At 39.8% G+C, this 22,261-nt stretch overlaps 1 protein-coding gene across 11 annotated transcripts in view; it reads left to right on the plus strand.

Moving 5' to 3' along the window:
* Positions 1-235: 235 nt before the first annotated feature.
* The window catches only part of plekha6 (pleckstrin homology domain containing, family A member 6), a 103,129-nt gene continuing 81,103 nt past the window's right edge, over positions 236-22,261 (plus strand). For 6 of the 11 annotated variants that reach the window (XM_026306060.1, XM_026306058.1, XM_026306059.1 and 3 more), the window contains exons 1-2: positions 236-376; positions 21,124-21,207. The gene's annotated coding sequence lies outside the window, so the exon portion shown is untranslated. The remainder of the gene's footprint in view (positions 377-21,123; positions 21,208-22,261) is intronic. The other 5 variants (XM_026306056.1, XM_026306067.1, XM_026306061.1 and 2 more) reach the window with 1 other exon arrangement.

Here is a 22,261-nt window from a genome sequence, read left to right on the forward strand (position 1 = left end):
GGTGAGGTCTAAGTACTACAACTTGTTTGATAAATGAAAGAGTGGCAGATGAGACAGAAGAGAGGAAAGGGAGGGAAGCAGGGAGTGAGATGGAGGGAGACAGCACTGAGGAGGATGAAGGGAGGGGGTGATTGTTTCTGGAGCTGTGGAGGTTTCAAATTTCTCTTTCAATTCTCTGCTCACATGCAGATTGAATCTCTTCCTTCTTTCCCTCTCTCTCTTATTTCCTCCAGACCAGTGAGGCTTTTTGCAGACCAGCCCATTCCAGCCAAGCCCCAGCATGTTGTAGGCGGCTGCTACTAACAAGAAGACTGAAGTGCAAAAAGTAACAAAAGAAGACAGGAGAAGAAAGTGAAGGAAGGGATGGTGAAAGTAGGTAAGTCCTGCTGCACATGTTCTTTATTTCAAATACTGAAGGTAGAGAAGGAGGGGCAGAAAGATGGAGGAAGTCCAGTTTCTGCTCTCTTTGTGTTCAGTTTCTGTTGGGGAAGACTGTATGTGTATGTGGTGATGCATTTGCATGTGTGTATGGGAAGCCAGACTTGCTGCTGATGTGAAGGACTAAATAAAGTCATCTCTGGTCTGTGACCACAGGATACAGAACTGTGTTTGTGTTTGTGTGTGTGTGTGTGTGTGTGTGTGTGTGTGTGTGTGTGTGTGTGTCCTACTAAAAAAGCTCAGAGAGAAAATATGTTTAGACTCTAGTGGTAAAATTTCCTTTTTGTGCCTATCAGTTGTAGTGTTTACAACCAGACTGTAGCTTAGTGAAAAAAGCTTCAGTCTTCCTGTGTGACTGAAAAACTAAAAATACAGGGATTTCAAGTAACCATAGTGTTAATCTGTGGAATACTCTAAATCCTGAAAAATGATACTTTTAGAACTTAGTGAAAGTATTGCTGTCTAAACAGCTAATTTTCATGATATAATATAATGCATACAACATATTAATTTATGCTCCTATAATAATAATTTAAAATTTGTATCATTCCGAACACAGTACAAAATCCTGCCTCTTCCTTCATGCATCTCTCAACATTGTGTCTTATTTGTGCCCATTTGGTGTTGATAAGTGCATTTGATTCAGAAAGACAGAGATGGAGATGGAGATGACTGCACAGGCAAAGGAACGAATTTACAGAGGACAGTTCTGAGAAGTATGAGATCTGTGGATCTGTTCCTCGGCCTTCATTGTGGGTCTGGCACTGTGCTGTGTTTCCTTGGCAGCTGGCAGGCTGCAGGTTGGCATCCACATGTCACCCGGAGGAAGAAAAGGGACACAAAGAAGCAGAATACAACACTTTTGTGTGTCACTATTTGTCTGTTCAGTTCTGGCCAGCACAAGTGCCTTTTAAAATTAGCCCATCATTACAAGCAAAATGCTTTGATATTAGACGAATCTAAGCTGTGTTTGTATAGGAAGAAGAGTGGCCTAATGAAGCAGAAAGTAATGGTATACTGGTTGTACTGGGTTTGGTTGTGATTCATCTGACTTTCATGTGAGAGTTTGTGTCCCATCAGAATCTACCAGTTAATGGTTGCTTGTTTTTGTTTACGTTTCTATATTCCCCAGTACCTATTTGTGAACGATGTATTTATGAAGATTTTAATGCAACCACAAGGGGGCAAATGCAACCACAAGGGGGCACAATCCCGTGTCTTCATGTGTCGGTCCCAAGTCCGGGTAAATGCTGAGGGGTGTGCCAGGAAGGGCATCCAATATAAAATTTAAGCCAAATCAAACATGTGAATCACAAATATGACTTCCATACTGGATCGGTCGTGGCCCAGGTTAACAGCTACTGCCACTGGTGCTGTTGACCTACAGGGTGCCAGTAGAAATTGGACTACTGTTGGTCGAAGAAAGAGAGGAGGAAGGCGTGTTCATAGGAAAAGAGAGAAGAGGAAGGACAGGAGTGTAGGACTTAGAGTAGGAACTTTGAATGTAGGGACTTTGTCAGGGAAAACCAGAGAGTTAGCTTATATGATGGGGAGAAGAAAGGTGGATATCTTGTGTGTTCAAGAGACCAGGTGAAAAGGTAGCAAGGCTTATAGATTAGGAGCAGGGTTCAAGCTGTTTTATCATGGTGTGGATGGAAAGAGGAATGGAGTAGGAGTTATTCTGAAGGAGGATTTTGCTAGGAATGTTCTGGAGGTGAAGAGAGTGTCAGAGTGATGAGTGGAAGTTGAAGGTGTGATGTTGAATGTTGTCAGTGACTATGCCCCCAAAGTTGAAAGTGAGTTAGAAAAGAAGGAGAAATTTTGGAGGGAAATGGATGAGGTGATCCAGGGTATCCCTAGTGGTGAGAGAGTGGTGATTGGGACAGACTTCAACGGACATGTTGGTGAGGGAAACAGAGGTGACGAGGAAGTGATGGGTAAGTTTGGTATGTAGCACAGGAACGCAGAAGGAGAGATGGTGGTAGACTTCACAAAAAGGATGGAAATGGAGGCAGGAGCACACAAGTTGATTGCATCTTGTGCACACGTTACAACCTGAAAGAGATGGGAAGGATGTGCAGCAGGTTAGGGTGATTAAGGACAGGGATGGAAATGTGTTGACAGGTGCCACAAGTGTGATGAGTTTGAAGAGTTGATGAATGAGGAAAATGTTAGACAGCACGGAGTAGAAGACGTGAGTATTGTTAAGCAGGAAGTAGCAAAGATCAGTAAGGATGAAGTGAGGAAGGCGTTGAAGTGGATGAAGAGTGGAAAGGCAGTTGGTCCTGATGACATGCCTGTGGAGGTATGGAAGTGTTTAGGAGAAGTGGCAGTAGAGTTTTTGACTGGGCTACTTAACAATGTCTTGGAGAGTGAGAGGATGCCTGAGGAATGGAGGTGCCCATTTTTAAGAACAAGGGAGACGTGCAGAGTTGTGGAAACTACAGAGGAATAAAGCTGATGAGTCACACAATGAAGTTATGGGAAAGAGTAGGGGAGGCTAGGCTGAGGTCAGAAGTGAGCATTTGTGAGCTGCGGTATGGTTTCATGCCAAGAAAGAGAACCACAGATGCGATATTTGCTTTGAGAATGCCGATGGAGAAGTACAGAGAAGGCCAGAAGGAGCTGCATTGTGTCTTTGTAGATTTGGAAAAAGCATATGACAGGGTGCCGAGAAAGGAGCTGTGGTTTTGTATGAGGAAGTCTGGAGTGGCAGAGAAGTATGTTCGAGTGGTGCAGGACATGTATGAGAGCTGTAAGACAATGGTGAGGTGTGCTGTAGGGGTGACAGAGGAGTTCAAGGTGGAGGTGGGATTGGCACCAAGGATCGGCTTTGAGCCCCTTCTTGTTTGCTGTGTTGATGAACAGGCTGACAGATGAGGTTAGACAGGAATCTCCGTGGACCATGATGTTTGCAGATGACATTGTCATCTGTAGTGAGAGCAGGGAGCAGATGGAGGAAAATCTAGAGAGGTGGAGGTTTGCTCTGGAAAGGAGAGGAATGAAGGTTAGCTGCAGTAAAACAGAGCACATGTGTGTAAATGAGGGGGATTCTAGTAGAACGGTGAGGTTACAGGGAGTAGAGGTGAAGAAGGTGGAGGATTTGAAGTACCCAAGGTCAACAGTCCAGAGCAACGGAGAGTGTGGAAAAGAAGTGAAGAGACGTGTTCAAGCAGGTTGAAAGTGTCAGGTGTGATGTGTGACAAAAGAGTGTCAGCAAGAATGAAAGGAAAGGTGTACAAGACAGTGGTCAGACCAGCAATGTATGGTTTAGAGACAGTGACACTGAGAAAAAGACAGGAGGCAGAGCTGGAGGTAGCAGAGCTGAAAATGTTGAGGTTCTCTTTGGGAATGACGAGGATGGATAGGATCAGGAATGAGTACATCAGAGGGACAGCTCATGTTAGATGCTTTAGAGAAAGAGCCAGGGAAGCCAGATTGAGATGGTTTGGACATGTTCAGAGGAGGGACAGTGAATACATTGTTAAAAGGATGCTGAGGTTAGAGCTGCCAGGAAGGAGGCCTAGATGAAGACCAAAGAGGAGGTTCATGGATGTAGTAAAGGAGGACATGAGGCTAGTTGGTGTGGGTGTGGAGGATACAGAGGATAGGGTTGAATGGAGGCGGATGATTTGCTGTGGCGACCCCTGAAAGGAGCAGGGATTTTCAAGCAGACATTAACCAAGGTCAAACAAAAATCAATGGGTTTCAATAATGGGCATTTGTTTGTTGTTTGTTTCATCAATTTGTCTGACTGTAACTTTATACATATAATATAGAAATCACGGCAAACAACCAAGATGTTCATGATTGATTTTATCTTACATGGAATTGGAGCCACGTGGTACTTATAGAAATATCATATTTTTTATGTTTGCCGGTGATTTTCATGCGTTAACATTGGTTTATGTGGAACAGTGTATGTGAAATAATATGTTAAAAGTGAGTGGTACCACGTTAGACTGTTTGCATTTAAATTACATAACATAACAAATATCAAATGATATTGACAGTTGAGGTTCCGACCCTATCTGGAGTACCTCACTTTTAGATTATGGCTTTAACATCTTGCACATGTGGATCCTCTACAATGTTAAGTAACATTCAGTAGCCCAACTGATCACTTACATATGTACTCTGTTTAGATTGTGCCTGTATAGGTGTGTGTGTGTGTGTGTGTGTGTGTGTGGCGTGTGTCACTCTCTGCAGCTAAGTCATCTTTAGCTGCAGAGAGATAGAGAGAGAGAGGCAAGAAAGTGAGACAGAGAGAGAGAGGGAAAGAAAGTGAGAGAGAGAATGTCTGTCTGTCAGCAGCTGTACTGTGGGGTATATACTCCATATGTGTGGTCAAGGGAGAGCTGCCCCAGAGCAAAAAGAGCAGATCCTTCCTGCAAAGACTGTTGTTTCTACCACCATCCTCCCTTGTTTAAATTCCTCTCATTGGTCTCATACACTCAGGCTATTGGTCAAGTATCTGTAGTAGAGAGAAAGAGTGGTATAGTGGGAGGGAAGTGGAAAGACAAGAGTTAATGCTGAACATGATGGAGGCCAGGGTGATAGAAAGGGAGCAGGAGATGCAGGGAGGGAAGAAATTTGGAGGGAAAAGAAGAGAGGAGGGTGAACAGAAGTAAGTCAGATTGTTTCTACTGACTTGAAGTAAAAAATTGTACACACAAATCTGACACTCCTATTGCACAAGCATGTAGGGGACATGTGTGGAGGTAATACAGTTTTTTTTACTGTTGATAAAACTGTCAAAATATAGCTAAAAACAATACAAAATTCCAGAATCACTGGAACAACTTTATTGTCAGACCAACACTGAAGGCCACAAGCCAAAACATGTTGAACAGAGTTGTTATCATACAACCACTGCAGTGGGAGGTATGTCCTCTGATTTGTATACTTCTCTGTGCACCCTGGGACTGGGTGAAGAGCCAGAATTCTGCATCTATGTGTTATTGCCTCCTCATAGCTCCAAAACTCTGCCAGAAGCATTTTATAGGACCTACAGGAATGGCCTGACAACAGCTGTGCACGTAAGCTAAATATACATTTATCTGCAATGAACTACAAACATTTGAGAGCAAATTTCTAGAGCCAGACCGATATGGGTTTTTGGGAGCCGAAAGCTATATTATGAAGTAAAAAATATATATATATCGCCCGATATTATTTATGTGTATATTATAGTACAGTACCAGTCAAAAGGAGAGGAGTCAGGGAAGCTATTTTTGTACAAGTGGAAAAACCCTCCCTTAACAGGGGTGGAGGGCTCAGAAATAACCTGTCTTTCATCTGTTCCCAGAAAATTAAGGAACAAATCAAATGTTTTCCAGGGAAGACACCCTCTGCAGCCAGTTGGTGAATCAGAGGGGTCACATGAGCCCACTATTAGATCCTAACGGCCCTCACCTGAGCTCACTCCTTTTGTTCATCTAACGATCCTATTCAGGACAGGTGTGAAGTGAAGCCAACTCAGGAATGTGGGTCTAACGACTCTCACCTGTGTGAGAGTGGCATATTCGCCGATACTGATATATCTACGCTCATATTGGCCGATAAAATCTGCAATATGATATATCGTTCAGGCTCTACCAATTTCCAAGCTTTCTGAATATTTGATACTTAAAGGATACTGTAGTGTTTCTTACTCACACAATAACAAAACAGTCAGAGATATCATATGGCCATAAAAAGCTAATTCTAGCAAAACTCACTCCACACTACAAATAAAAGTTACAACTGCATAACCTCTCTTATTAGCTGTCAACTTAAATGGATATCGATAAAACTAGTGCATAGTTTGTTGACTAACTAAGTATGAGCAACTTGTGATTTTTCTCTTTTTCTCTTTATTTTGACCAAAGTGCATTTTGAGAAGGCTAAATAATCAGTTTGGCATTCAGGGCTACACAAACACCTAAATCTCTCCTCCATGAAGAGATTTTATCAGAGCGCTTCTGACCAAGAACAGCTTCTGCAGTTCATGCATGACAGTTCACTGAGCCAAAAACAATAACACCACAACTCAGAGGGCAAATGGGAACAGATCACAGCTGGGACACACACACACAAACAGCTGTCTTCTAATGACACTGCCCTCAATCTGGCTGCCAGTTTCTTTTATCACTGTTGCAGTGAGTGTACTGTCAACACAAATGCATGATGCTCAAAGTACAGTGGGTACGTACTCAATACTGGTAGTATTCAGACCCCTTTAAATTTTTCACTCTTTGTGTCATTGCAGCCATTTGCCAAAATCAAAAAAGTTAATTTTATTTCTCATTAATGTACACTCAGCACCCCATCTTGACAGAAAAAAACAGAAATGTAGAAATTTTTGAAAATTTATTAAAAAAGAAAAACTGAAATATCACATGGTCATAAGTATTCAGACCCTTTGCAGTGACACTCATATTTAACTCACATGCTGTCCATTTCTTCTGATCCTCCTTGAGATGGTTCTGCTCCTTCATTGGAGTCCAGCTGTGTTGTGAGGTTGGCCTCCATAATCCTCAAATGGAAAAAGTTTGGGACGACCAGAACTCTTCCTAGACCTGGCCGTCCAGCCAAACTGAGCAATTGTGGGAGAAGAGCCTTGGTGAGAGAGGTAAAGAAGAACCCAAAGATCACTGTGGCTGAGCTCCAGAGATGCAGTATGGAAATGGAAGAAAGTTCCACAAAGTCAACTATCACTGCAGCCCTCCACCAGTTGGGGCTTTATGGCAGAGTGGCCCGACGGAAGCCTCTCCTCAGTGCAAGACACATGAAAGCCTGCATAGAGTTTGCCAAAAAACACATGAAGGACTCCCAGACTATGAGAAATAAGATTCTCTGGTCTGATGAGACCAACACTGAACTTTTTGGCGTTAATTCTAAGCGGTATGTGTGGAGAAAACCAGGCACTGCTCATCACCTGCCCAATACAATCCCTACAGTGAAACATGGTGGTGGGAGCATCATGTTGTGGGGGTGTTTTTCAGCTGCAGGGACAGGACGACTGGTTGCAATTGAAGGAAAGATGAATGCGGCCAAGTACAGAGATATCCTGGAAGAAAACCTCTTCCAGAGTGCTCAGGACCTCAGACTGGGCCGAAGGTTCACCTTTCAACAGGACAATGACCCTAAGCACACAGCTAAAATAACAAAGGAGTGGCTTCGGAACAACTCTGTGACCGTTCTTGACTGGCCCAGCCAGAGCCCTGACCTAAACCCAATTGAGCATCTCTGGAGAGACCTGAAAATGGTTGTCCACCAACATTCACCATCCAACCTGACAGAACTGGAGAGGATCTGCAAGGAAGAATGGCAGAGAATCCCCAAATCCAGGTGTGAAAAACTTGTTGCATCATTCCCAAGAAGACTCATGGCTGTACTAGCTCAAAAGGGTGCTTCTACTCAATACTGAGCACAGGGTCTGAATACTTATGACCATGTGATATTTCAGTTTTTCTTTTTTAATAAATTTGCAAAAAATTTCAGTTTTTTTCTGGTGGGGTGGTCCTCATGATAACAACTTTCATAAGAGTTTGATGGTTTTTGTGAGCACACTTGAAGAAACTTATAATTTTTGAAAATTTCCTGATTGACCTAAAATAGCATTGTACTTTTTTTTTTCTCTTTACCTCAACAATTCTTGCTGTAATATGGATTACTGCTAGATCAGGTAGAAAACTATAAAAACAGTGATAGGTCATTTTGGAGGGCAGCTATATAACTTTATATTGCATATTGTCTTGTATTGTTTTTTTATTTATTGTGTCCATATTATTTCTAACTGAACACAAACCTTCTGAAAAACCAGACTATGGTTAGGCTGATATACTACAGACAGAGTTAAGTAAATTTGTCAGGTGGATTTCATGAAGTTCAGTTCAGTTCAATTCAATTCAGTTTTATTTGTATAGCGCCAAATCACAATACAATCATCTCAAGGCACTTTACAAAAAACAAAAAAAAAAAAAAGAAAAAATTCCTTATGAGCAAGCACTTGGCGATAGTGGGGAGGAAAAACTCCCTTTAATGGAAGAAATCTACAGCAGAACCAGGCTCAGTTTGGGTGGTTACCTGCCATGCAATTAAAGGTATTCCATGATGTTCAGGAAAAGTATGTGTCTGTGTGTTTACCAGTAAGAAAGTTTTACATTTTCAGTTTTACATTTAGATTTACACAAACTGGGGCTAATTAAGATGACGGCAGGGATGGAGCACTGGTGTGTGTATGGCTACTCTGTCCACCAGGGGATAGTATAGTTCAGACTTTGTGTCACCTTGTGAGAACAGAAAGTGCCGGTAGGTTGTTGTTGCCAAGTGGAGCAGACGTCTACTGCCTGTTTCTGCTACTCTGCTGCTGTGAAGTTATGAAATCAGGCCAGTAGGTGATTTATGAGAGGCAGTAGGTGATTTATGAGAGCAGTAATTAGTTAATTGTTAATGAATGAATTGTTAAGAAATTCATTGCAACTTGATTAATGTAGGAATACAATCCTTGTATACTTACCTTAAAAGTCATCTACAGACCATTAACATATATTATACTTTGTTAATCTGTTAAAGCACATATTCTCATCCTGAAACCTCAGTGTACCTGATGGGTGGATTAGATAAGAGCAACAGGAACCTAAATCAGTCACAAAGTTTTTAGTAAATGTAAATAATAAATCAAGTTCTGTACTGAGTCTGCTAAGGATGAACGTTAACAGAATTAATTAAATTAAGGTAAATATTAGTCCAAGTCAAAGTCTGCTTCATTGTCAATTCTGCCACATGTAGCGCGCATACAGAGAATAGAAATTTCGTTACTCTCAGACCCTTGGTGCATACAGATAAACTCTAAACACTATAAAGTGCAATGTAAAAATTACAATAAGGGTATGCAAAATAAACTTAGATCATATAAAAAAAAAAAAACTAGACAAGTACAAATAGCATAAGGCACGTGGCAGCTTAGCAAACAAAACCAGTGCAATATATGAACAGTTCAGATGTACTGGATGGAAATGCAATTAAGTGAGCTTATCAGTCTTGATAAAGTGACTGTGGTGCACATAGAGCAGTCCACAGAGAGTACAGAGAGCAGTCAGTTTCTGCATAAAGTAACTGGTGCAGCCAATTACTGCAGTGTGTGTACTGGGGGGTTGGAAGTCAGAGTTTGTGCGTCCAGGGGACAGAAGCGGAGCAAGGGGGGGCAGAGCCGGGAGAGAGTTTAGCTTCCTGACAGACTGGTAAATGAAGCTGTCCTTCAGTCTGCTGGTCCTGGACTGAAGACTCCTGCCATCAGTCTCCTTCCTGATGGCAGCAGACTAAAGAAGCTGTGTGACGAATGGGTGGTATCACCCACAATACTGAGAGCTTTGTGGGTGAGATGTCCTGGAAGGAGGGGAGAGAGACACCGACGATCTTCTCAGCTGCTCTCCAATGTAGAATAAGGTTTCTGTACACTACAGCAACAGATTTCCTGATCTTAACCACACACTTCATCAGTAGTAGTGTAAAGAGAAGGACTAGAGGAACCTAAGAGAAGAGAGAAGGACTAATGAAAGCAAAATGGAGAAAAGACCTGATGCTGAAATTGAATTTGTAGACCTCATTAGCTATTGGTATTTCTTACCAAGCCTTGCCTTTGGAAATCTGAGAGTGTTTTTTTTGTTTTTTTTTAATAAGCAATAAAATATATGAATATGGCTGTCTTCATGATTCTCCATTCTGGCATTTGTGAAATAATTTGTTGAGTCCAAATGTCAACTCTACCCTGAAAAATGGAGCAAATGTAAAATCAGCCCATAGTCAGGTTTTCAGAATTGGGGTCAGAATTGTTATCATTTGCAACAGCTTTATGAAAGAGTAAGTAAAGTTACATTTTTTTTACTCATAGGTAAATACTCATTTATACTCATGTATAAAATCAGACCATATTCATGTACACTATGGGTTACAGTAATTACAGTCTGCATTTCAAAGTAGTAGTATTGATTATTTTTTCAGGCAGACAGAGATTTCCACACTAGATTTCCATGCAAATTAAAAGTAGCAAAAAGTTCCACAACCCTAAAGTTATGAGCTAAAACCTGTGTCATCAGTGGTAGAAAATTGTGTTTCTTATTGAGATGAGCCCAGATGTGAAATGAGTCAAATGCAGTACATGTATTGTTTACTACTGCCTTACTAATTATGTCAGTGGTAGCTGAGTGAATAAAATCTGGACAATTCCAACTATGTTGGATAGCCATATTTATCAGTATTAAAAAGGATCCTAAAATGCCTGCTTTTTGCAATTATGTCAAGGCTCCAAAACCATTATGGATTACTGTGATGAGATACAGTACAAGCTGCATAAGCCTTGCAAACATGCAAACTCCACACAAAAAGGTCCCTGACAGGTTACAAACCCAGGACCTTCTTGTTGTGAGGCACCAGTGCTAACCACTAAACCACCGTGCTGCCCATTTGTAAATCAGGTAAATATAAAAAGTTATTGTGTACAGAGTTCGGCCACTAATCCATAGCATACATTGCACTAAAATGTGTGATGGCTTATGTTGGCCCTGCGGTCTGTGACTGTAACGTCCCACATTTTGCCCCATCTTTCTTATTACTAAAATAATAGTTTGTGGATAAGGGTAAGGCAGGGATAATTGGAAAACACCTGTGCCCTAGAGCAAGCAAAAACTCCCTTTAGCAGAAGAAACTTCCAACAAATACCTGCAGAAAGGGGCAGAGAGGAAACACCACATACTAATTATGAGAGAAAACTTAAAATCCTTTTAGTTTTTTGCTCTATTGGCTGTGTCCACATAAACCCTGATTTATTGTTTGATGAAATTTGAAGGACCCAACAATACATGGCACAGAGACAGGCACAAATTCTGGATTGTGGCCAGAACTCTGTTGGCTCTCTTCCAAACTGACCGTGTCTTCTGGACAATGATGCCACAAATAGATGCTCACCACGTTCTGCCTCCAAGCATGGGGCTTGAAAAGTGCTGGTACTTAGACATGTCCATGTCTATGTGTTATGTCATATAATGCAGAGTTGGGGGCATCCTAGGGGTAAGATACAACCCATAAACTGCAGCATTAACACCAGTTGGGGACTTTGGATTACTGTCATTCCACATTTCTTTCTTTCCTCTTCTGCAGTTACTACTGGGCTATGGTGATGATGTCCTACACCTGTAAGTACATGTTTGAAACTCCAGGCAAAGCACACAGAAAATACCTGCGCTCAGCAGTATTTACAACACATTTTCTTTTTTGATGCAACTAAATAAAGAAATTATAAGGAAATGCATACCTGCTGCTCCAACCAACATTTTACAGTGGAACAAATCACTAGAATGAAAAGCGTTGTTTGTAATGTCAAACCTATACAGAATTATCATTAACAACTTGGGTATTTTTTTCGTGTGAGGCTTTTTTTGGCTCAACACTGGCTCACAGGTGTAAAAGCTAGAGATTTATAAAGCTGTTCCTCCCCATTCAAATGTCTCCAGGCCTAGGACATTTACAATGAGGATCACTGGATTAGTAGCCCTAAGGGGTTCTTTGCTAGGCTACTTGACACCTATGTAGTGCTCAGCATGTTGCTACTCTAATCATCATGGCCATGACTGAAAAACCTCAAAAACACTTCCTATAAGCTTTAAGAAATAAGGCAGTTGACAAAATATAAATAATGTAAACTATAAACTATGTATATGTGCCATTTTAGCTTCACAAAAGACATCAGCTGTTCAAATGTGTATAATAAGAGAAGTACATGCGCAGAAGAAACAATTGTCTGAAGGAGATAAAAAGTTGAAGTGAGGGGCTTAACACCTCTAATGCTTTTTCAGTTTAGTGAAGACAAGTGGAGTATGCACTTACCCAAAATTACTGACGGCTATCCATAGCATAATTATTTTAAATACAGTATATTTCCCAGTGATTGGTATACATGACATTGTCATTCCTATTTTTAAATCTGGAGACCCCCAGGAAACTAATAACTAGAGACCCTTAAGCATATTGCCACTATTGTCCAAGGTTGTTAAGAAAGTTCTCACTGAACAGCTAACAACTTTTCTTAATACAAGCAATGTTAGTTTAAATCATTTACAATATGCCTTCATAATAAATCATTATACTAGTGACGTTAGATTCAATTGAGCAATTAAAATCGAAGCTTGGCAAAGGAGAAATAATTGGTGGTGCATTCTTAGATTTGCATAAAGCATTTGGTACAGTAAATCATGATATTCTTATTTCAAAACTTTCTAAATTAAATGTTTCATCTTTTGTATTGGCCTGGATGTCTTATGTCTCAAATAGGATACAATGTGTCAAAATGAATGATGCACTGTCCAGCAATATGAAGTGTACAGTGGGTGTTCCTCAAGGATTGTTACGAGCTGGTGGTGTTGGTGATGGAGGAAAAAGTGAGGACCCAAATGCTGGACACGAACAGGCTTTATTTTCCCTGGATCATCCAGGGCTCAGGCAAAACACAAATTACCTCCGCTACTCGGCGGACAGGCAGGTAGGCAGGTAGGCAGGTAGGCAGGCAGGCAGATCGAGAAAGCACCTTCGGAGGTAACCATCACACACATTACCATGTTAATGCTTCGACAAAGAACAAATGAATGCAGGGGACATATATACGCAGAACCAAGGACACAGGTGAAAGTAATCAAACTAATGCGCAACGAAACACAAAGCTACCTGGAACTAACACAAACAGAACCGGAACACAGGAAACTGACCAAAATAAAAGACAAACAGGAAACAAGGATCAGCGTTAGGCTCCGTGCTCTTTATATGAATGCCTTCGCACAGCAGTGTTACAGCACAGAATTTCAGACGAATGCCAATGACACTATTGTGTATACACAGAAAAAAATCTGAACAAGCAGCTGAGTCTGAACATCAATAAGACAAAAAGTATGTTCTTTTCTAAAATAAATGAACAGACATGGATATCCTCACCAGGGTTAAAAGACTGAAATAGTTACTACATTTAAATATCTTGGCATTATTTTGGGATTCAAATTTAATTTTTGCAAATAAGTTAAAAAAATAAATATAATTAGGCAAATTTTTGACAGATGAGATCCTGTTTGTTTATGGATGCAGCAAAGTCATTTATGCATGCTATGGTATTTTCCTGTATGTTTTATTGTATTTGGACCGAACATTATTAGCTATAGCCTAACTCACCAGGACACCTGCCCTGTTCCCCACTCATTCTCTAGACACCACAGCTCAATTTCTCTCTTGTGATATATTTGTGAAAAGACATTTTCAAGTTAATTGGTTTCATGATCTATTGTCTATTATTGCTCAGACATTAGTTTGTATACCCCATGTAACGTCATAACTTTTTGTGACAAGTGACATTTTTCAGAGATACGTCTCCTACTGCCACATCAGTGAATATTAAATCCCTTTTTTCATCAAAATCATACATACAACGATTTTTCCTGAAACAGGTACTCCAACCTGTCATATGCTGCTGTCAATTTAGTCTAATGTCTGTATGTTTGTAAACTTTAATCCAAAATTTTAAAACTGTTTCATGTAGTAAATGATATGTTATTGTATACCAATTATACCAATCTTACAGTCATGAAAAGCTGTTACATTACAAGTGTGCTATAGTTCAAGTAAATGCTTGTTAGTACTAGTAATACTGTGTAGTTTTGAATGTAACAAAACTACATGTAGGCTACTTTAGAAGTTACACAGTCATGCCAATTACTCCTTAGTCAGTTTTAAGTGCTGCAATATTTAAGGTCATTAGGGGGTTCATTTTCAGAAAAAATACTGAAATACCTTTAAAACCATACTTAATATATGTACTTTCGAACATTTTATTGTATTTCATACATACTTAAAAGGAGTTCAGAGAATATTTACATTTGCGAGCTAGTGAAAGGTGGGAATGCCTATGAAGACTGATTTCAAGTCTCATCCGCTTCTGATCAACCCACAATTACAGATATAGCTAAAAATTTCTCAAAGAAGACAAGTGGTTTGACAGAGGAGTCAGAGAAGCTATATATGTTTAAGTGGAAAAATCCTCCCTTAACAGGGGTGGAGCGCTCAGACATAACCTGTCTTCAATCTACCAGGCTGTTCTTTCATCTGTTCCCAGGAAATTAAGGAACACATCAAATGTCTTCCAGGGAGGGCACACTCTGCAGCCAGTTGGTGAGTCAGAGGGGCCACATGAGTATACCATTAGATCCTAACAACCCTCACCAGAGCTCACTTCTATTGTTTACCTAATGATCCTATTCAGGCCAGGTGTGAAGTGAAACCAACTCAGGAGTGTGGGTCTAACGACTCTCACCCGATTTACATAGCTCACCTAATGAGCCTGTTTGGGCTAGGGGTGGAGCGAAACCAACCTGAAGGATAAATTAGAGTTCCCATACCAGCATTCTCGTAGACTGATGAAGCACTCGGATGAATAGTGAAACGTTTCGACCTAAAAGCTAGAAGTCCAGTTGCCATGACTCAACATCTAGATATTTAAATGAATCCATGACAGTTTTACTGAATAACGTCTTATACGGTATATAACGGTTTATAATGTACCAGTTCTCATCTATGCCAAACACAAACTCAAAAGTAGCATTCTGTAATTAACCATTCAAACTACAGCTGAGGTATGGGTGTATAAGGTAAATCCAAAACTTATAATGATGTCTTAAATCCGGATTCTTATTCTTACTCAATACACTATTGCTCTTAATTACTTTTTCAATTGTTAGACATATGGAATTATGGCAGTTTAAGGTGTCATCCCATTGTAAAGCCTACCTGCATAATGCAGAAAACCACCATGTGCATTATGCCCTGGGGAACATAGGTACCAAGGAACATAGGGAAGACCCCATATGCCATCCCCCTTAGAAGAGAATTAAACCAAAATGCCTCCCACTTCTTAACCATTTCGTGTATACAGTCACATGATTTGCGGTTTAGCGTGTATGCTAAAACCACCCCATATGCTAAAACCAACACAAGACAGGAGGATATCGCACATGAAGTAGTGATGAGAAAATCGGATCATTTTAGTGACTTGGCTCTTTGAATCTCGTTCATCAAAATGAACAATTTGTTTTTTGTAAGTCATTTAGTTCATTATATTCCTATGATCAGAAAGAAAATAAAATGTTACCTTTTTAAAAAATAGATCCCCCAACATGTCCACATACATAAACTTTGACTATAGTTTTGTGTATTTACTCATCACTTTAATACACAATTATAAAAAACAATTGTAGTAGGGAGAGAAGGAAGACAATTGGATAAAATGGAATTGTAGAATTAGGAGTCCAGCAATAACAGTCAACAGTCCTGTTAAAAAATAACAAATCGCCTAGTGCTCATAGCAAAATTCTTGTTTGCTGATAGTGTGAACAGCATGGTCATATCTTTTGAAAGAAATTAAGAAGAAAATGGCTGGAAGCATGGAAACAGCAGAAGAGAAGAGTTCACTATTACTTCTGGTGTGTGTGGGAGTTGAAAAAGGCAGATGTGTAGTCACATCAATTAAAAGGCATTTCCACACCAGACATACTGTATAGTGAATTTTTGTGTCTGCCTCTTTACAGTATAGTATAACTTTGCTGTGGAGCCTGTTAGAGCAGAGACAGTATCTCGCTGTTTGTGATTAAGGAAGTCCTTTCACAGCCTGGGACAGGATGACAAGTTAGTATGTCATCCTGCTGAGCTCTGCTACTCTGTTACTGGAGCTGCTTTTAATGCTGACCTCCCAGTATAAGGCACAGATCATGGGCCACTGAGGGATCACAACTTATTCAGTATATGTATGTTAAGGAGTGTAGAATTTTTTCTTTTTTCTGGAAGATAGTTGAAGAAGGGGAAGAATGTAGAACACAGATCAAGAGATATGTTTCAACAGTAATCGTAGCAAGAAATAAGTAGGCTACCAGGACATAATGGAAGCACACAAGGACAGTTTGCCACAATCTCTATATATGAAGGGTTCTTGTATCTTGTCCAGTCTATTTACGCTACCACTCAAGTTTAGACCTACTGTACCATTGAATTAAATGGGAAAGTGTATCAGAACCTTTGCAGAGGTAGAGTACAATCCCTTCTTAGTTTACTGTTTTTTGCCCTGAACACTGATTTCTTTATATTCATGTTTAGCCCTGAGACTGCAGAAAAATCCTCAGCGCGCTTTGTTGATTTTTATAAACTCACACTACCAGTCAAAAGCTTGGACACACTTTCCATTGGAACTGAATAGGACATCACTAGTGTGAGCTTTTTCTAATTTGTCATGTCTTGTCCCACCAATGTACTTTACCCCCACCCTACCCCCAAAGCTCTGGCCCCAGCTGATCAGACGTCTAACAAAAAGAGTAAATGCTTGTTCCTGTGAAGCACTGGCTAGGAGACAGTCTGGACAGAAGTGTAAACAAAGAAATATACACACACATAAATACACACAGAGAATAGGTTTATCATTCTGAGCTCTGAGACCACATGGGGGTTTTGTCTAAGCACTGTCCTTAGGGAAAAAAATCAAACAAGGAATAAGTGGTACTGCAAGAGAGACAGATAGGTCCTCAGCAAATGAGATGGAGATAGACAGATAGATAGATAGAAGAGAGAGAGAGAGGGGGAGGCTGTAATAGAGATAAAGTATATATCAGCCAGACTAAGGGGACTGAATAAGCTGAGTGTTGCAAATCTCAGGGAGAAGGCAGCAATTCTGTGTGTGTGAGAGAGAGAGACGGGGGGGGGGGGGGGGAGACAGGTGGGGAAACAGGCAGAGAGAGAGAGAGAGAGGCATGCAGTCTGCAGGCGACGGAAAAGGACAGCGGTGTGTATCTCCCTCTTCTCCTCCATCTGTCCTACATATCTCTATCTCTCTGTCTGTCAATCCCGTCTTCCTCTGTTGGTACATGACTGATCCAGGGGAGGATGCTGAAGTTCCGTGTGGACAGGAAAGTCAGGTAGGTGGAGAAGGAAAGGAGGAAGTGACACGCGGGGCTGGGGTTAGGACCAGATGAGGAAGAGGAGGAAGAAGGAAGGAGAGGAGGGATGGAGGCTGATGGAGGAGTGTACAGCCAGGAGCTTGGAGGTCAGAGATGACTGCAATGCAGTGCCAGCAAGGAAACATAGCTGAAGCTAGAAGCCCTGCTGTGCAAGTATGGCTGTTGTGTGTTTTTTGTACAGTGGTGTATGGAGCACAGTGTGTTGGTTTGAGTATGTGTGAACCATGTGACACTGTGGTGGTGTGTGTCTGGCAGGTGTACTCTATAGTGGTGCAGTGCTAAATCAGGAGCAGGAATTTAAAAATTCTTGTTTGAGTTGTCTGCATGTCAGTGTGGTATTTCTTCTTCAAATCAGCTGTCAATCAGCTGGTGGTCCCATTCCATCAGCAGATTGAGTCCCCAGCAGTTCCATTTCTTGAAGGCATTACATATTTAAAATATTTATGCTCAGTTAAACATGGTGGTATATTGATTGTTATAACCTACATAGCTGACTTACAAGTGTTAATGAAAATTTTGGCAGCTTTGATTTTAGCCTTAAAGAGTGACAGAATGATCAGCTTTATAACTCTGAACCCAGGAAGTCCAGACAAACAGAAATAAACATATTTTAAGATGAGTGCAGTAGACAAAAAATCTTAACTTATATTGCACTAGTTCAACAAACCTACCAAACCTAAAGGAAGACAGTAACATTGATTAGATATAAAATGTTCCCAGTCTGACTATATGTGAAATAAGAGGATCTTCTGTACAAATTGTCACCACAATGACATAAGTCCTATAAGCATGCCAGAGGAATGTTTCTGTGGGCTGTGTTTGAAGGTAGGGAGAAGTGATGTATTTTATTGTTTTGGCTGGAGGACTTGAGGAACCATAAGGTGTGTACTGGTCTGAGCTGGAATCTGGCACCCCTATGGAAAAAAAAAGTAACACAAAATATGACTTTGCTGATGCATTTGTCATGAATTCTGAAGAGAACGACTGTCCAAAATTATTTTTGTGAAGAATTCTGCTCTAATGTGCTTTATGTTCTTCTGATAAACAAACATCCATTTGTGTTTCTAAGGCAAGCATTTAAATTACATTTAACTGCATTAAGTTTGAGTTTAACTCTTTGAAAAAGGTTTTGCTGCTGATGGAAACCATATTGGCTTTGACTAAATTTCTCAGAATAAATAATACCATATTGAACCTTAGTTGTGATTTCAGTAGAAATCTGGCATTTTCTGGCACCAAGGGAGTAAAGAGACCCTGTTTTGAGATCAGACACTATAACAGCTAACATTATTCAAATATGAGCTGACATAATGTTATAGCAACAGACAGGGTTGCAATTTAAAAGTTAATTAACTAACTATAAAAGTTAATTAACCAACCATTTACAACATTTGACAACCTGCAGAGAAAGCAAGATAATGGCATTGGTTTAAATTTACCAAGACACTGTCAAGCAACGTGAAAATAGCCTGGTTTATTTACAACATTTTTTTAGCAGAGCAAACTGGCCTATTAACTTTAACAAGCGTTTTCCCTATTTAGAAGATTCAAGCTAGAGAGGTGATCACAATGCTGGGAAGTTGAGATGTCATCTTTCTCTGAAATCAAGTTGCCTGTCACACAATGAAGAAGTATTTATTTAAATATCTATGTCTCACAGCCATCTAAATCTAGTCCTCAGTCTTTTCCACTCTGAGCCACATGACCAATTTTTGCTATTACCAGAAAATAGTCAATAGTTTATTTCTGTTATTTATTCAATGTGTGGGATTTACATTGATTAGTTACAGTTGTTGGAGTCAGTAGTCATTAGGTGTAGCTGGCAAAGTCAATGGTCATAAGATTTTGTAGCTTTGTAGGTCATTGTTAATAGTTTATCTGATAATTAACAATGTGTTATTTTGATGTGAAAATTTTGATATTTTTAACTGCAATTTTCAATTAGCTTCACGTCTACTTCTCAAAAGCTAAAAATTTGTGTTAAAAATTGTGTTGTGTTGGTCAATGTTATGTGACAGTTCCCATGTAGGCCTATAGCCATTTAAATTCACTCCCATTCAGGCACTGTAAGACTCTTTCCCACATTAGCTGCACTTTACATAAAAATAATTAGTATTTTGGTTACTGCTTTTGTGCGCTACATAGCACAGCCTAAAAAGGTGCTGCTGATGTCTCATTTTTTCTGGCTGGGAACTAACTAGAACTTGCTTATCTTTAACATCTGGCAGAGTTGTATATACTCACTAAGAGATATGCGACTCTTAACAATCCACTAGTAGTGAGCCAAACAGAAGCATGCAGCTGTTTGGTTTGTCCTCCAGCAGATACAGTATGTGGACTATGCTGTTTTTATTGTTTATCAAGCAGCTGCCTCTATGTCGGTTTGTAGGCCCTGACCATCCAGACTATCTCTCAACACAAACACTCACATATAGATGATGTGGGACGTACTCAGGACATACAGCAGGAACCAAAACTGGGTCACCTGAATATTCACCCACGGCATCTTTTGAAAATTTAGGCCATGTGAGTAAATACTGCAGGAAAAGGCAGTGAAATAGTTTCAGATATATTTCCACATTATACTGATATAAATACATTATGCTTCTCACAAAATGTTTTTCTTGTGCAAAATGTATAGAAACACAATTTTTGAGATTGGATATAATGAGCATAGAGTGTTTATTCTGTTGTAATTACTGTAAGTTTCAGTGATTCAGCGATGATTCATTAAGTGAGCCATTGTTGACTGTTACTCAGAAACCATATTGCCACTGGCAGTAAATAAAATGCCTGTTTTCAAAAACCAACAGGGACTTCACACATTCAAGCATTCCAACCAAATGAAATACTAGTTTGGTTTGTTAGTGCATTTGTGCATGTGTGCGTGTGTGTGTGTGGTAAACAGAAATTGAGAGGTGAGGGGGCCATACTGATATCACATGCAGAAACTGGGCAAGAAGTGAATTGACTGCACACCCACTCACACACACACACACACACACACACACACACACATACAGCCCTAGCATGAGTTTGAAGCCCTGTAGGTGCAGAACACATAAAGGACTATGAGCTGATACCGGCAGACAGCTGTAGTGCTTTTGCGTTATAATCCCTGGGTGCATCAGCTGAGTGTGTGACGACAGTCATGATTGCACAGTATGGTTAACTATCAAACCCAGTGTTTGTTTCAGTTACAGCCAAACTGACTATACCAGGTTTTATTTTCACTTTAACAAATGAAAAAGGTTCTGCTGGAAAACTTTAGGACTGGAATATTTGTAAACAGCATCTCAAGTTTCTGTCGGAGGTTTCCCCTTTAGTAATGTGGGTAACCTCCTCCAAGCCAACAGTCATACACACATACACATTTATCTGAACGGAGTCACAGACAGATGGGTCATTCAGATAGTTTAAAAAATGTCCTGTTTTGTTGTACATTGGTTGCAACCTTTCTATCTTATTCCTATTTCTATAATGAATGGGAATTCATTCATTGTTTGGGTAAAACAAAAACAAAACAAAAAAAGAAAAACATTCCCATTTACAGTTACAATATGAATAATGGTCATTAGAACTGTACACTTTATGACTAAGTTGTAATAAATTTCAATTATCATTATCCTTTAACATCTTGATTTAAGTCCTCTCTGTCTGTTTCCAGTCAACATGACCCCAGTGGACCAGCTGGACCAGCAGTAAGTCCAATCCAGCTGGAAGAACCTACACCAATACACTCTTATTTACAGTAAGTAACCAGAATTAAGCATATATTCTTATCTACATTTATTCACATCAACTTGCATACCACAAAAAGTCTACTAATACAATTTGTATTTCACAGATGGATAATATTCTGTAATCTAAAGAAATTTGTTATTACAAAAATCTGGACACTACAAAAATACCAAAAAAAAAAAAGACTACCCATTACTAATAGTAACAAGTGTTAAACTACACACTGTAAACATGCCTTTAGGATGTTATTATGCTACTTCATAACTATGCATGCATATAGAATTGCTTGTATCTGTTGTCATCTTTGTCTTGTTCACAAGGATTAAATAAAAATACACATATTTAGACTTCTGTGATATCTGCTCAGTCTGATATCTCTGACTAAGCAGTGTGTCTAAATCTGTTGTACTATTGATATTTAAAGTTCAAGAAAAAAATGTTTTAAAAAAAGTAAGAATGCATTAACATTTGAAGAAAGGCTCATTTTAAAGGCTGGATTTACTTCAGAAATGAACTTATTATTAGCCATATAAAGTACTGTAGTACACTTCCTCTGTCAGTCAAATACTTCCAAGAGTAGTTGAACTTATGAAGTGAAGATAGTGAATCATCCAGTGTAGCAGCAGTGCCTGATTAATTTCAACTAGGTGATTCATCCTATGCACTTCCACTGGATGCAGCATGAAATTCAGCAGCAACAGCAGCAGTCCCTGACAGTTGGCCTGTAAAGGCTGCTAGAATGCATTTCAGACACTGCACCTCAGCAGGGGCATCACAGAAATAGTTTTAGATATGCTTGGTGCAGTCAGAGAGAAGTATTATACTATACTATAGATAGACTATGGACTATTTTACTTTATTTTCCTGAATAATAATATCAAGACCTAATACTATTGTGAGATAATGTGCTGTTACAGCTACATTATCATTTTAAAAGGTTCAGACATATGTAGAAACGTCTACTAAAAGTACCCTGTTCAGGACAACCAATATAGTGTCTATTCAATGAATGTCTAAGCCTCAGTGACATGAAATACTGCATGATAAGACGGCAGTGCAACCTT

Source organism: Mastacembelus armatus, chromosome 5 (assembly GCF_900324485.2).
Source record: "Mastacembelus armatus chromosome 5, fMasArm1.2, whole genome shotgun sequence".
Classification (NCBI taxonomy): Eukaryota; Metazoa; Chordata; class Actinopteri; order Synbranchiformes; family Mastacembelidae; genus Mastacembelus; species Mastacembelus armatus.